General features: G+C 40.0%; 1 pseudogene; it reads left to right on the top strand.

Moving 5' to 3' along the window:
- Window positions 1-3,534: 3,534 nt before the first annotated feature.
- LOC100755986 lies at window positions 3,535-4,721 on the top strand (annotated as a pseudogene).
- Window positions 4,722-12,409: the final 7,688 nt, after the last annotated feature.

Below are 12,409 nucleotides of genomic sequence, written 5' to 3' on the forward strand. Positions count from 1 at the left end.
ATTTGTAAATGAAATGCTTTTGAACTGACTCCCACTTTGTGGCATTGCTGAGCTGTTTCTAGTCTTTCAGGGTTAGAACCTCCTCTTCCCTTTCCCCAGGGTTCTGTCAAGTAAGGTGTGTATTAGGAGCACACCTGCCTCTGCTTGATTCACATTGGTGTCCTGCTGGCCACAATCCACATAAAAGACAGGTTTCACTCAAGTTTCATTGCTGGTCCCCCTCGTTCAGTCAGTATTATATGGATTGGTTGATCTCCATGGGAAAATCTCTGTGGGATGGCCAAAGACAATCTAGGCATTGGCTTTACAGTGACAGCCTTGGATCTGAAACCTAAATTTGGATACTTCTCATGTTCTTGTATTGTCCAAGTGGGAACTATGTCCTAAATACTACAGAATGTCTCTTGCCTTTTCTCTGGAGGATAATGGATAATTTCTGTGGCTCCCCAGTGGATGGCTGAGATTGGGGGGGGGTTCTAAATCTTGTATTTACTATTTCTTTTTTTGTATGTGCTAAGAGGAGGGCATATTCTTAGGAAGAAAAGAATGTTAAAAAAAAACAAACACTTGTTTTTAGACCCCCAATGGTGTATCTAAGCCAAGGACAGAATTACCCATTACATGTCCAAATGCCAAACAATATAAAAATGTTTTACAAACTTATATTGACTGAGGTGAGATGACTAAGAGTCTGAGTCTTACTTCCAAGTGGCTGGAAAACACAGGACAAGTTTACAAGAAACGAAGAACTAGTTATCTGTGAGAAAAGACCCAAGTTTTGGTAAGAAAACAATTTCATCATTATTGCAGAGTTTCTTTCAGTTTTATCTCAAGTATAAGGTAGGAAGATTCTATATCTCATGTCTTTTAGTGCTCACAGTTGGAGAAACAGTAACTTTACCATGTTAATAAATAAGGCATTCCACACTTAAAGGGCAAAGTAGATGTGGTTTAGTATGGTTAAAATTATTAGGTTAGGAAAAACTATTCCTTCATATGAGTTCTTTGTCCTGGTACTTAAAAGTGTAAAGATGAGAGGGAGGCCTGAGCCTCAGGCCTGGGAGCCAGGAGCCACAGCTGGGTGAGATGACAGCAGTGTTTTCCAGTAGTGGCTTCCTGAATCTATCGCAAGAAGTTCCTCTGAAAAGAGCACCTGTATCCCAGCCAGCATCCACTGCCATTTCTTGGTTGGAAATACCCTGCTGCTATAGTGACCACTGGGCCCTCAGCCTCACCTACACCTAGAGAGCAATCACTAGAGCTGTGGCCCTGCCTCCAAGGGGAGGAGCATTCACTGGAACTGTAGCCCCACCTGCACCTCAAGGAGGGACTACCTGAGCCTTGGGCCCATTTCCATCAGGAGGAGCAGTCACTGGAGGCTCTTCTCTGCTTGTACCTGAAGGAGTGGTCAATGGAGCTGCAGCCCCCAAATATACCAATTGGAGAAAGAGAGAACCTCTGAAGCAAAGCTCCACCTATACCGATTAGAGGAAGAGATGTGTAGACGACAAGGTAAGAACACACTCAACAACATAAAGAGCAATATGGCACCACTAGACACTAGTGGTGCTAAAACAGCAATACCTGAACATTCCAACACAGATGAAGTAGAAGAAAACAACCTAAAAAATAACTTTATGAGGATGATTGAGGCCCTTAAAAAGGAAATAAAAAATTCCCTTAAAGAAATAGAGGACAAGGCAAATAAAAAAATTGAAGGAAATCAACAAATCCCTTAAAAAACAAAACAAGAAAAGCAATCAAACAAGTGAAGGAAATGAGTCAAGACCTGAAATCTAAAGTAGTGTCAATAAAGAAAACACAAACTGAGGGACTTCTGGAAATAGAAAATCTGGGCCAATGATCAGGAACCACAAATGCAAGCACAAACAACAGAATATAGGAGATGGAAGAAAGAATTTCAGGCACTGAAGATACAATAGAGGAAATGGATTCATTGGTCAAAGAAAAATTTAAATCTAACAAATCCTTAACACAAAACATGCAGGAAACTGGAACACCATTAAAAGACCAAACCTAAGAATACTAGGGACAGAAGAAGGAGAAGTCCAACTCAAAGGCACAGAAAATATATTCAACAAAATTACAGAAGAAAGCTTTCCCAACCTAAAGAAGGACATGCCCATGAAAGTACAAGAAGCTTACAGAATACCAAATAGACTGGACCAAAAAACAAAACAAAACAAAACAAAATAAAAACAGTCCCTTTTTACCACATAATAATCAAAACAATAAACATACAGAACAAAGAGAGAATATTAAGAGCTGCAAAGGAGAAAGACCAAGTAATATATAAAGGCAGACCTATCAGAATTACACCTGACTTCTCAGTGGGAACAACAAAAGCCAGAAGGTCCTGGAGAGATGTTATGCAGACACTATGGGACCATAGATGTCAGCCTAGACTACTTTACCTAGCAAAGCTTTCAATAACCATAGATGGAGAAAACAACATATTCCATTATAAAACCAGATATAAACAATACCTATCCACAAACCCAGCCCCCAGAAAGTACTAGAAGGAAAACACCAACCCAAGGAAGTCAGCTACATCCACAATAACACAGGCAATAGGTGAGCTTACATCAGCAAATCCCAAAGCAGGGAATTGAACACACAATGCCATCACCACCAACAAAAACAAAAACAACAGGAACTAGCAATCACTTATGATTATTATCCATTAATATAAATGATCTCAATTCACCTATAAAAAGATGCAGGCTAATAGATTGGATACGAAAACAGAATCCATCCTTTGCTGTATACAAGAAACACATCTCAACCTCACAGACAGACATTACCTCAGAGTAAAGAGTTGGGAAATTTCTTTCCAATCAAATAGACCTAAATAACAAGTTGGTGGAACTATCCTAATATCTAACAAAATAGACTTCAAACTAAAATCAATTAGAAAAGATAAAGAAGGGCATTTCATGTTCATCACAGGAAAATTCCATCAAGAAGAAATCTCAATTCTGAGCATCTATGCCCCAAATACAAGGGCTCCAGCATTTGTAAAAGAAACATTACTAAAGCTTAAATCACAAATCAAGCCCCATACACTAATAGTGGGAGACTTCAACAACCCACTCTCACCAATGGACAGATCTGCCAGACTGAAGCTTAACAGAGAAATAAGGGAACTAACAGAGGTTATGACTCAAATGAAGTTAACAGACATCTATAGAACATTCCACCCAAAACCAAAAGAACATACTTTCTTCTCAGCACCTCATGGAACCTTCTCAAAATAAGACCACATACTCAGTAACAAAGAAAACCTCGATAGATAGAAAAAAGTAGAATAACCCCCTGTATCTTATTGGAACACCACAGTTAAAGTTAGGATTCAACAGCAACATTAATTTCAGAAAACCCACTCACAAGCACATGGAAACTGAACAATGATCATCTAAATCACCACTGGGTCAAGGAAGAAATAAAGAAAGAAATAAAAGACTTCATAAAGCTCCTCCGCCTGTTCTCGTCGACTGACTGGATTCTGCAAATCGTTCGCTCCGGCCCTCCAGACCGCCCAGACCCCAGCTTTCTGACCTTTGAAAACACTTAAGAATCATGTCTCTGCATCAGTTTCTGCTAGAACCAATCACCTGTCACGCCTGGAACAGGGATCGTACCCAGATCGCCCTCAGCCCCAATAATCACGAAGTGCACATCTACAAGAAGATTGGGAGCCAGTGGACTAAAGCTCATGAGTTGAAGAAACACAACGGACACATCACAGGTATTGACTGGACTCCTAAGAGCGACCGCATCGTCACTTGAGCAGACCGCAATCCCTACGTCTGGAGTCAGAAAGATGGCATCTGGAAGCCCACCCTGGTGATCCTGAGGATTAACTGAGCTGCCACTTTTGTGAAGTGGTCCCCACTGGAGAACAAGTTTGCTGTGGGGAGTGGGGCCCGGCTCATCTCTGTTTGGTACTTTGAGTCTGAAAATGATTGGTGGGTGAGCAAGCGCATTAAGAAGCCGATTCGCTCCATAGTCCTCAGCTTGGACTGGCATCCCAACAACGTTTTGCTGGCTGCAGGCTCATGTGACTTCAAGTGCAGAGTGTTTTCTGCCTACATCAAAGAGGTGGATGAGAAACCAGCTAGCACACCCTGGGGCAGCAAGATGCCTTTTGGTCAGCTGATGTCTGAGTTTGGAGGCAGTGGCACTGGTGGCTGGGTGCATGGGGTCAGCTTCTCTGCCAGTGAGGGTCGCCTGGCCTGGGTCAGCCATGACAGCACCTTGTCTGTTGCCGATGCCTCGAAAAGCGTGCAGGTTTCAACTCCGAAAACCGAGTTCCTGCCACTGCTGAGTGTGTCCTTCGTTTCAGAAAACAGCGTTGTGGCTGCTGGCCACGACTGCTGCTCGATGCTCTTTAACTATGACGACCGTGGCTATTTGACCTTTGTGTCCAAGCTAGACGTCCCTAAACAAAGCATCCAGCGCAACATGTCTGCCATGGAACGCTTCCGAAACATGGACAAGAGAGCCACCACTGAGGACTGCAACACAGCCTTGGAGACACTGCACCAGAACAGCATCACTCAGGTGTCTATTTATGAGGTGGACAAGCAAGATTGTCGAAAATTTTGCACTACTGGCATCGATGGAGCCATGACAATTTGTGATTTCAAGACCCTGGAGTGTTCCATCCAGGGCCTCCGGATAATGTGAAGCTGAGGGAGCCTCTGTCATTCAGCATGGGGAACCGACAGGGCTTCGCTCACTCTGCCGTTCGTTCGTATGGTGATGATGATCGCCAGCCCATGGAAACACTGTCACACTATCAAGCAACTAGTGTGTGTTCGTGTGGGTGTTGTGGGTAGAGTGTGGGTTTTCAAGACAGAGGTTTCTTTTTTGTTTTGATTTTGCTATCTCATTACGTTTTTGACCAAAGCTTCTCTTTGAGTAGTTTATGTTGGAAGATTGTCACACTAACTTAGAGGGTAAGGGAAGTGTGTATTGTCTGCTAAAAAATTAAAAATCCCAAGTGTGCAAAAAAAAAAAAAAAACTTCATAAAATTTAATGAAAACGACCATAGAACATACCCAAATTTATGGGGCACAATGAAAGCAGTGCTAAGAGGAAAGTTCATAGCACTAAATGCCTACATAAAGTGGAAAAAATCCTACACTAGTGAATTAACAAAACAACGGAAAGTACTAGAACAAAAAGAAGCAAACTCACCCAGAAGGAGTAGATGGCAAGAAATAGTCAAATTAAGGGCTGAAATCAATAAAATAGAAACACAGAAAACAATGAAAAGAATCAGTGAGACAAGGAGTTGGTTTTTTTTTTTTTTGAGAAATTCAACAAGATAGAAAAACCTTTATCCAAAATAACCAAAAGGCGGAGAGAGAATATCCAAATTAACAAAATTAGAAATGAACAGGAGGACATAACAACAAGAATTGAGAAAATCCAGAGAATCATTAGGTCATACTTCAAAAACCTGTACTCCACAAAATTGGAAAACTTTTAGGAGGTGGACAATTTTCTAGAAAAGTACCACATACCAAAATTAAATCAAGAACAGATAAACAACTTAAATATACCTATAACCACAAGGAAATAGAAACAGTTATCAGTAGTCTCCCAACCAAAAAAAGAAAAAGAAGCCAAGCAGAGATGGTTTCAGAGCAGAATTCAGAGCAGAATTCAGAGCAGAGATGTTTAAAGAAGATCTAATACTAATACTCCTCAAATTATTTTACACAATAGAAACAGAAGGAACATTGCCAAACTCTTTTTATGAGGCTACTGTTTCTGTGATACCCAAAACCACATAAAGATACAACTAAGAAATAGAATTACAGACTAATTTCCCTCATGAACATAGATGCAAAAAATAATAAAATACTGGCAAACTGAATCCAAGAACACATCAGAAAAATCATCCCCCATGACCAAGTAGGATTCATCTCAGAGATGCAGTGAAGGTTCAACATATGAAAATCCATCTATGTAATCCACCATATAAACAAACTCACTAGATGCTTTGAAAAAATTCAATACCCATTCATGATAAAGGTCTTGGAGAGAATAGGGATTCAAGGAACATATCTAAACATAATAAAAGCAATATATAGCAAACCAACAGCCAACATCAAACTAAATGGAGAGAAACTCAATGTGATCCCACTAAAATCAGGAACAAGACAAGGCTGTCCATTCTCTCTATAACTATTCAATATAGATCTCAAAGTTCTAGCTAAAGCAATAAGGCAACAAAAGAGATCAAAGGGATACAAATTGGAAAAGGAGAAGTCAAGCTTATGCTATTTGCTGATGATATGATACTTTACATAAGTAACCCCAAAATTTTTACCAGGGAGTTTCTGCAATTGATAAACACCTTCAGTAATGTAGCAGGATTCAAGATTAACTCAAAAAATCAGTGTCCCCCTTAATACAGATGACAAGCTGACTGAGAAAGAAATCAGAGAAACATTGCCCTTCACAACAGCTACAAAAACAAAAAATATCTTGGGGTAGCTCTAACCAAACAAGTGAAAGACCTGCATGACAAGAACTTTAAGTCTTTAAAGAAGGAATTAAAGAAAATTTCAGAAAATGGAAAGATCTCCCATGATCTTGGATAAGTAGGATCAACATAGTAAAAATGGCAATCCTACCAAAAGTAATCTACAGATTCAGTGCAATCCCCATCAAAATACCAGCACAATTCTTCACAGACCTGGAAAGAACAATACTCAACTTTATATGGAAAAACAAAAAAACTCAGGATAGCCAAAACCATACTTTACAATAAAGGATCATCTGGGGGCATCACCATACCTGACTTCAAACTCTACTATAGAGCTGTAGTAATGAAAACAGCTTAGTATTGGCATAAAAACAGACAGGTAGACCAATATATTGAATAGAAGATCCTGATATCAACCCACACACATTTGAACTCCCAATTTTTGACAAAAAACTAAAAATATAAAATGCAAAAAGCAAGCATATTCAACAAATGGTGCTGGTATAAGTGGCCATCAACATGTAGAAGAATGCAAATAGATCCATATCTATTTCCATGCACAAAACTCAAGTCAAAATAGATCAAAGACCTCAGTATAAGTCCATCCACACTGAACCCCAGAGAAGAGAAAGTGGGAAATACTCTTGAACCCACAGGCACAGGAGACCACTTACTAAATAGAACACAAGTAGCACAGACATAGAGCAACAATTAATAAATGGGACCTCCTGAAATTGAGAAGCTTCTGTAAAGCAAAGAACATGGTCAACAAGACTAAATGGTTTCCTACAGAATGGGTAAAGATCTTTACCAACCCCACATCTGACAGAGGGTTGATCTCCAAAATATACAAAGAACTCAAGGAACTAGCCGTACTACTCAGCAGAAAAAAACAATGGAATCTTGAAATTTGCAGGAAAATGGATGGATCTCGAAGAACGCATTCTGAGCGAGGTAACCCAATCACAAAAGACAAACATAATATGTACTCATTCATATGTGGACCTGCTCTATGATACATAGTAGTGACCATGCTTTATCAGAGCTGTTTTTAATGATGTTGCTCAGAATGGTTTCCTTCCAGATGATGATTGAGAAGCTAATTAAAAAAAATGGTGCCAGGTACCACAAGAGTAACAGAACTGTTCTGTTTTCTGAGATTTTGTTTTTTACTTTTTTTTTTTTTAATGGAGAGTGCTGGATGTCTCTACAATTTTGTTCAAATGACTGCAGAACCTGGAAAAGCTGTTGCTGCTATTGATGCATAACATACTGCCATTATTGGTCTTTATATATATATGTACATATATACATATATATATGTACATATACAATTTGAATTTTTGGAAACTTTAGATGTGCTGTCAACTTTAGAAAAAAGTATTCCAGTTTACCATGTTGAGTTGGCATTGTACAAAAATTAACAGCCATATTGGTCTAGAAATGTTGAACTTAATTTTTTCCATTTGTACAGAGGTAACACACTGTGTTAAATATGTAAGGTCTTAAAAAAAGAAGGGATTTTGAGAGCCCATCCCTTGTGATGGGATGCTCTCTTGACCTGGACACATAGGGTAGGGCCTAGGCCTGGCCCAGGATGATGTGGTAGACTTTGGGGAGCCCCTTTTGAGGGCCTTACCCTGCCTGTGGAGTGGAGGGGGGATGGCTAAGTGCAGGTGGGATGTTGGGGGGGGAGGGGAGGGAGAGGGAGAAGGGATTGACATCTGAAGCAAGCTTGTTCCTAATTTGAACTAATAAAATAAAAAAATGGGGTACAGATGTAAACAGAGAAGCCTCAACAGTTCCATCTCAAATGGTGGAAGGACACTTAAGGAAATGCTCAACAATCTTAATAATCAGAGAAATGCAAATCAAAACAACTTTGAGATTCCATCTTACACCTATCAGAATGGCTAAGATCAAAAACACCAATTGACAGCTTATGCTGTAGAGGATGTGGAGAAAGGGTAACACTACTCACTGCTAGTAGGAGTGCAAATTTGTATTGTTGCTGTGGAAATCAGTATGGTGATTTCTCAGAAAATCAGGAATCATCCTACCTTAAGACTCTATATTATGATTTTTGTGCATATACCCAAAGGAAGCACATTCACACCACAAAGACGTTTGCTCAACTATGTTCATAGCAACATTATGAATAATAGCCAGAACTTGGAAACAACCTAGATGTCCCTTAACTGAAGAATGGATAAGAAAATGTGGTACATTTACACATGGAGTACTACTCAGCGGTAAGAAAAGTAATACCCTAAAATTTGCAGGCAAATGGAGAGAACTAGAAAAAAATTCCTAAGTGAGGCAACTCAAAACAAGAAAGACAAATATAGTATGTACTCACTCATAAGTGGATACCAGACATAAAACAAAATATACCAAGCCTGCAATCCACAACCCCAAAGAAGCTAGAACCCTCTTCCAGAAACAGATGGAAGCAGATGCAGAAATCCACAACTAACCAATGGGCCAAGCTCCGGGAGCACAATCGAAGTGAGGGATGAGCGAAAATATGAACAAAGGAATCAAGATTATGATGGGGAAACCCACAGATTCAGTAGGCCCGAGGTAGTGAGAGATCACTCACTCATATCTGCAAATGTGGAACCTGCATAAGACAGAACTAGACTTCCTTAATATAGGTGACACTAGTGGATTGGGACAGTATATGAGGCCACTGGCAGTGGGTCCAAGATCTAACTGTAATGCACAAACTGACTTAGTGGAACTCATTCTATATGGAGAGAAACGTTGCTCAGCCTAGACACAGGGGTGTGTGGGAGGGAGAGGAGGGGAGGTCCCTTGGTTTTCCTTCAACTAGATGATGGGGCAGAGTTAGTAGACTTCCTAGGGAGGCCTTACCCTCTCTGAGGAGCAGATGGGAGATGGAGTGGGAACAAATAGGGGGAGTAGAAGGAGAGGAGAAAGGGGAGCTGGGGTTGGAATGTAAAAAAATAAATTAATAAAAAAGACTTAAAAATTATACTTGTAGATGCCACGCTGTGGTGGTGCATGCCTTTAGTCACAGCACTTGTAAGGCAGAAGCAGGCAGATCTATGTGAGTTTGAAGCCAGCCTGGTCTACATAGTAAGTGCCAGGACAGACTCCAATGCTATACAGAGCAATCCTGTCTGGAAAAACCAAAAAGAAAAAAAAAAAAGAAAGAAAAAACCATGCAGGCAAAACACCAATATGTAACAATAAATCTTTCTGCCAGCTGCCTGAGTTCCGCCCGCCACCATGTTAGGGCCCCAAGTAACACACAGAGTCTTACATTAGTTACAATGCTGTTGGCCAATGATTAGGATTTCTTATATGCTTGCTCTGTCTTGAGTAGCAACCATAGCCATTAATCTATATATTTATAAAGACTTATGGAGGATGCAGGCAGCATGCGTCCTCTTCCCGGGATCATATGGCAGCTCCAGAGAAGAGAGGAGGAGGAAGAGAGAGATTTCTTGCTTGTACCTGCTTATATTCTGAGTCTGCCTGCTATGTCACTTCCTGCCTGGATCACAAGACTTATCTTTACTACATTTCCCAGAATCCTCCTTGACTCCTAGTCCCACCTACCTTGCTTCCCTATTGGCCAACAGTACTTTATTTACCAACCAATAAGACAAACATATACACAGAAGGACCTCCCCCATCACAAATACACATAAAATAAATACAATTTTGTTTTTAAAGGAGAGAGGAATGGAGGAAAGATACCTAATGTCTCTCTTTGGCTTATAACACACACACACACACACACACACACACACACACACACACACCTACATTAACAAGATCAAACACAACACACACACACACATATCTATGCTAATAAGCAGATATACTACAGATACACACAACACAACACACACAAATTAATAAAACAATTAAATAAAACAAACAATTGTAAAGTTGAGGACTTGGCAACATAGTCCTCAATAGTTATAATAGTATTTAACTTATTTTTAAAATTAGAAACAAGCTTCTTTTACATGCCAATCCCTGTTCCTCTCCCTCCCCTCCTCCCCTGTTCCCCCCACCCTCCATCCCAACCCCTTTCTGTTCCTCAGGAAGGTTGAGGCCCTCCATGGGGGATCTTCAAAGTCTGTCATGTCATTTGGAGCAGGGCCTAGACCCTACCCCATGTTTCTAGGCTGAGAGAGTATCCCTCTATGTGGAGGGGGCTCCCAAAGTCCATTTTTATACTAGAGATAAGTATTTAACTTCTTAATTTCGGAAAATACATGCTATTAGTAGAAATTCATGCAAATGAAAAAGGTCTAGAAGGCAGATTGAGAGTTTGTCAATACAGGATGAGCCCCCACACTGAAATAAATAGGATACAGGCTTCTAATAAAACACTACAATAACTACAGAGGACTAGGTTTTAAGTTACAGGAACTCAACATATAAGCAAAAGCATTTTGGATGGGATTTGGAAGGAAGGATTTAGTGACATGCTGTCTCAATTAGTTTTTACTGCTGTGATGAGATACAATGCCCATGGCAACTCTTATAAAGGAAAACATTTAGTTGGGGTGACTAATTGTCATCCTGGTGGGAAGCATGGTGGCATGCGGGCAGACACAGTGCTGGAGAATGAGCTGAGAGTTCTACATCTAGATCAGTAGATGACAGGAAAAGACTGAATCACACTAGGCCAGGCTTGAGCTTTCTGAGACCTGAAAGCCTGACCACAGAGACACACTTCCTCCAATAAGGCTGCACTTCCTAATACTGCCACTCCCTATGGGCCTATGGCAGGTACTTTTATTCAAACCACCACACATACCTAGAGCCTACATCTTAGTTTCTTTTTTGCTACTTTCTTTCAGACATTCTCCTCATTCTTCATAATCCATAGTATTGTCTGATATAACACATTTATCTAAATAAACTTCATAGTTCAATCAACTGTCAAATGCTTTTCTTTTAAAATTATTTATTTCCTGTATGTTTGGATGTCTCCACATTTTATTTATTGCCTGTTTTCAGAAATTTCCATGTTTTTATGGGATGAATGTTTCTGTCTTCTCAAAAATCATATGACAAAGCCCTGCTTCTTACTGTAATGGTATTGGAAGGTGGGACTTAAGGGATATAAATAGACATAGATGAAGTCATGAGGGTAGACCCTTTTCCCTTGATGGGATTAAAGACCTTATAAGAAGGAAAGAGACCAGTGTTCTTTTTCTTCTCCAGAAGAGGTGACAACTGAAAGGTAGCATCTGAAAATAAAGAAAAAGTACTGGCTAGAGACACACTGGACTTGACAGCCTCTGCAACTCTGAGAAGTCAGTGTCTCCTGTTACCCAGTCTTGGTATTTTGTGACAGCAGGTTTTGCCTTTTTTTTTTTAGAGTTTTGAGAAATTTGGTAGCTGCTCCTAATATATGGAGTGTGAGGGGAGGCGTTAGGATGTTGTCCTGCCAGCAGATGAGGGCCACAGGAGTCATTCACAATCACCACAGAGGGGCAATGAGGTGGATATTGTAAATATTTTTTTATAAAAACATGAGCAATATCTATAAATATCATATCAAAAGCCACAGCAGTTTTCTTTCTTTTTAAAAAGATTTTATTTATTTATTATGTATACAATATTCTGCTTCCATATATATTTGCACACCAGAAGAGGGCACCAGATCTCATAATGCATGGTTGTGAACCACCATGTGGTTGCTGGGAATTGAACTCAGGACCTCTGGGAGAGCAGTCAGTGCTCTTAACCTCTGAGCCATCTCTCCAGCCCCCCCACAGCAGTTTTCTTGAAATGAGTTATGAGTTACCCGACTGTACTGGTATTGTAGTCATGGCTACATATCCATATAAAATTAATTATTTACATAATATTAATTAATGCCATAATTTTAT

This window comes from Cricetulus griseus, chromosome 2, assembly GCF_003668045.3.
Source record: "Cricetulus griseus strain 17A/GY chromosome 2, alternate assembly CriGri-PICRH-1.0, whole genome shotgun sequence".
In the NCBI taxonomy this organism is placed as follows: Eukaryota; Metazoa; Chordata; class Mammalia; order Rodentia; family Cricetidae; genus Cricetulus; species Cricetulus griseus.